Below are 5,318 nucleotides of genomic sequence, written 5' to 3' on the forward strand. Positions count from 1 at the left end.
AATGGGCAGTGCCCATAGTCCCTGTGATGAAACCAGATCAAGCTATTCATATCTGTGCTGACTACAAAATAACTGTGAACAACACAGCCAAACTAGATAAATATCCTGTCCCAAGAATAGAAGATATGTACACTAAGCTAGCTGAAGGGAAATCCTACTGGACATGAGCCATGCATATCAACAGCTAGAACTAGACAGCACATCTAGAACGCATGTAACCATCAACATGCACAAGGGCCTGTACCAATATACACGCCTACCCTTTGGAGTATCATCTGCATGTGCAATCTTCCAAAGGACAATGGAAAATCTATTGCAAGGACTTCCCTGAGACATAGCATACCTAGATGGTGTCCTGATCACAGGAAGCCAAACATTTGGCCAACCTGGAAGAAGTTTAAGAAGGGTTTTGGAAGAGTGTGTATGCTTGATGAAAGAGAAATGTACATTCCAAGTGCCAGAAGTCACTTACCTGGGTCACCGGGTGGATGCCATGTAGAGGAAAGTCAGGGCAACCAAAAAGGCACTTTTCTTCCAGCATCACTGAACTCAAGTCTGAAAAGCTGCACCAATGTTTTGGTATACATGGCCTACCGGATGTCATTGTTTCGGATAATGGTACTGTCTTTACCAGTTCCGAGTTTCAGAGATTCATGAATTTAAATGGAATCAGGCATATTAAAACAGCACCTTATCATCCTTCATCAAATGGTTTAGCTAAAAGAGCAGTGCAAACTTTCAAATCTGAAATGAAGAGGTTATCTGAAGGAACTCTAGAAACTCAACTTTCACGTTTTCTTCCCAATTATCTTACGACTCCTCATGCAACTCCGTCTGAATTATTGATGCAACGTTGCCTACGCACAAGGTCAAGTCTGGTGTTTCCAAACTTAGAGGGGAAGGTAGAGAAGAATCAGAGTAGTCAAACATTGAAGTATGATATTCATAGCAAAGCTCGTAGATTTACTGTAGGAGATAAAGTTTTCATGTGGAATTTTGGATATGGACATAGTTGTGTTCCTGGTATAATTGTCTCTGAAATTGGACCTTTGCCATTCCAAGTGGAAGTGGAAGGCTGGATTGTTCAAAAACATATGGATCATCTAAGGAGTTGAGTGACATTCCAACGACCAATTATTCCACCTGTGATTGATGTTGATCCTTTAATCTCTGAGGTGACAGGTCGACTTAGAATAGACATACCTGATGTCTCTATTGAATTGCCTAATTCTAAACTGTCACTTTCTAACAATGTACTGGATGCTGCAGTTTCTGATCATCTCGATCCAGTGGGAGAATCTCAAGTGGCAGAGATACACCACTCCAACTGAATTAGAAAACCACCTCAGATACTTCATCTTTAATCATATGACCTGTGTATATATGTGTATGTTGTGGATTAAAATATTCTTTGTAAATAGGAAGTGTAAAAAAAACTAAAGGGGAGGAAATATAGTGATTGTAGGTATCATCTTTTCTATTACCTTTAGGAGTCCCATGATTGTTCTGACGAATGAGCCCTAACTGCATGTAATCCAAGGGTCAGAGCTTTTTAGTCGTGGACCTGGCTCAAGCGTGTAGCTTCTAAAAGAGCTCTGTAATAAATTTATCTGTTGCAAGTAAGAAACTTGTCTGTACATCAAGTTCATTCCACACAGGCTATTCACTTCCTGTTGAATATGGCAGGAGGAAGAGAGAAGGGATTTTATGCCAGAGTGACCATAGGAACTCACCAAGCCTCCTTAGACAGCATCTTCCAAACCCATGACTGCTACCATCTAGAAGGACAAGGGCAGCAAATAGATGGGAACACCACCACCTGGAGGTTCCCCTCCAAGCCACTCAACATCCTGGCTTGGAAATATATCACCTTTCCTTCACTGTCGCTGGGGCAAAATCCTGGAAATCACTCCCTAACAGCACTGTGGGTGTACCTACACCACATGGACTGCAGCGGTTCAAGAAGGCAGCTCACCACCACCTTCTCAAGGGAAATTATGGATGGGCAATAAATGCTGGCCTAGCCCACATCCCATGAATGACTAAAAATAAATCATAAACCTATTTGTAAAAATTAAGATTATAAAGAATCATCTCACTATACCCAGCATATAAAAGAAGCTCAACCATCAAGGGAATGCCAATAAGTTGCTTCTCATATTAGAATGTTCAAAAAGAAGTACTTTATAAGCATTTAATTGGCTGCAAAATTCTTTGGGATGTCCTGACATCCTAAACTGCTATATACATTCAAAACCAAAATACTGCAGATGCTGGAAATGTTTGAAATAAAAATAGCAAATGCTAGAAATACTCAACACGTCTGGTAGCATCTTTTGAGAGGGTAATCTCCAACGCTAGCAACATCGTCCAAAGACAGGACATTACATTTTCATGTGTATGCCGACTGCACCCAGCCCTACCTCATCACGGCCTCTCTTGACTCTGCCACTGTTGCTAGATTATCACACTGCTTATCTGACATACAGTACTGGATATGCAGAAATTTCCTCCAATTAAATACTGGGAAGACTGAAACCATTGTTTTCAGTACCCTCTCTGTTCCCTAGTTTACAACTCCATCCCTCTCCTTGACAACCATCTGAGATTAAGCCATAATATTAAAAACAAAAACAGAATTACCTGGAAAAACTCAGCAGGTCTGGCAGCATTGGCGGAGAAGAAAAGAGTTGACGTTTCGAGTCCTCATGACCCTTCGACAGAACTTGAGTTCGAGTCCAGGAAAGAGCTGAAATATAAGCTGGTTTAAGGTGTGTGTGTGTGGGGGGGCGGAGAGATAGAGAGACAGAGAGGTGGAGGGGGGCGGTGTGGTTGTAGGGACAAACAAGCAGTGATAGAAGCAGATCACCAAAAGATGTCAACGACAATAGTACAATAGAACACATAGGTGTTAAAGTTAAAGTTGGTGATATTATCTAAACGAATGTGCTAATTAAGAATGGATGGTAGGGCACTCAAGGTATAGCTCTAGTGGGGTTTTTTTTATAATGGAAATAGGTGGGAAAAGGAAAATCTTTATAATTTATTGGAAAAAAAAGGAAGGGGGAAACAGAAAGGGAGTCGGGATGGGGGAGGGAGCTCACGACCTAAAGTTGTTGAATTCAATATTCAGTCCGGAAGGCTGTAAAGTCCCTAGTCGGAAGATGAGGTGTTGTTCCTCCAGTTTGCGTTGGGCTTCACTGGAACAATGCAGCAAGCCAAGGACAGACATGTGGGCAAGAGAGCAGGGTGGAGTGTTAAAATGGCAAGCGACAGGGAGGTTTGGGTCATTCTTGCGGACAGACCGCAGGTGTTCTGCAAAGCCAGTCTGAACACAAACTTGGTGTCACACTTGACACTGACATGAGCTTCCAACCTCATAGTCATGCTGTCACCAAGGCCTTTGTAACATTGCTCAACTTTGGCCCTGTCACATCTCATTTGTTGCTGAAACCCTCGTCAATGCCATTGTTACCTCTAGACTCAACTGTTCCATTGCACTCCTGGCCGGTCATCCACATTCTATCCATTGTAAGCTTCAGGTTATCCGAAATTCTACTGCCCATATTTTAACTCACAGCATGTCCCATTCCCCCATCACCCCTGTGTTTGCTAAGTTACATTGGTTCCCAGATTTAAAAATTGTCATCCTTGTTTTCAAATCATGGTCTTGACCCTCCCTATCTCTGTAATCTCTTCTAGCCCCACAATCCTCTGAGATATCTGCACTCCTCTCATGCTGGTGCATCCCCAAGTATAACTGCCCTACCATTAGTGGCTGTGCCTTCAGTTGCCTAGGCCCCAAGCTCTGGAATTCCATTCCTACACCTTTCCACCATCTCTGCCTTGCTTTCCTCCATTAGACATTTCTTAAAACCTATCTCTTTGACCAAGCTTTTGGATATGTGACCTAAAACCTGTGACTTGGTGCCATACTTTGTTTGATAACGCTCCCGTGAAGCGCCTGGGGACATTTCATTCCATTAAAGATGCTATATGAATATAAGTTGTTAATATTTTATGTTGACAAATTAACTTTGTTTCTCTCTCCACAGAAGCTGTCTGAGCTGCTGAGTTTTCCTTGCATTTTCTGTTTTTATTTCTATATCAGTTCAAGTCTTTTGACTTTCAGCCCAGCTTATTTCACTGACGGCTTCCACCTTTTGCCACAACCAAAACTGGGTGGGTAGGTGGAGGCTGCATATGGAGTTCTGGCATTTTTTGACTTGTGCACAAACACATCCAGAATAAGCACTACAAGCTGGGACATGTGATGGGTGGGATCTTCCCAATGCGTTATTATTCAGTATTTTGTAACCTAATGGTATTTGTGTCTGACAAATGAATACATTTGCACCAACGTTGTCATGGCTGCAGAGTGATTTAGAGTTACTGCAGAGTGAATTAGGGTAAATTTAAGATCAATTAGCACATCTTATAAATTCCCAAAGCCATCACCAGTTGTTAAATAGCTATCACCTTTTGACTCCCATCACCAGCAGGGCAGCGAGGGATCTGTGTGTTCAAACATTAGAGTAAGGAGTGCTACAACAAAAGTAATTTTCTGTGTTGCAACCCAAATCCATTGTTACCTGCTCAACTGGATTGACCAGGCTCTTTTTATCACATTTCCAGACCATTGCTCAATGATCATCTGAATGTCCTAACTTGCCATTCATCATCCATAGACCAAAAGAGTCCTACAACTTAGCAAATGGGTTTACCTTTGCTGTAATAACTCTCTACTGAGCCTACTCTGCAGGCATATATGTATCAGTCTGTGGGGTAAACTCCAAAATGCTACCAACTGAGCCACAGCTACAAAAAGACTTGCAATTATATAGTTCAGTTCAGGAACACAGGATGTTCCAAAGCACTTTCCAGCCAATGAAGTACTTTAGAAGTGAATTCACTGTTGCAATGTAGAAAACACAGACGCCAAGTTGCATTTAGTAAGCTCCATAAACAGCATTGCGATAGTGACTAGATAATTTGTTTTGGTGATGTTGATTGAGGGATAAATATTGGTCAAGACACTGAGGAAAACGGCCTGACCGTTTTTCATAGTAGTGCCATGGGATTTTATTTTTACAAACTCTTTGGAGAGCAGATGGGGCCTTAGTGTAACATTTCATTCAAAAGATGCACTTCCAACAGTACAACACTCCTTCAGTACTGCACTGAAGTGCCAGCATTGATCTTCACACTCAACACGACAACAGCAATACCAACCAAGCCACAGCTAGTGCCTTCATTGAGACATGCTATTCATTGCAAATGGAAATTAATTAAATAAGAAACAGCATCACATCACAGGA

The sequence above is a fragment of the Carcharodon carcharias genome, chromosome 19 (assembly GCF_017639515.1).
Source record: "Carcharodon carcharias isolate sCarCar2 chromosome 19, sCarCar2.pri, whole genome shotgun sequence".
Taxonomy (NCBI): Eukaryota; Metazoa; Chordata; class Chondrichthyes; order Lamniformes; family Lamnidae; genus Carcharodon; species Carcharodon carcharias.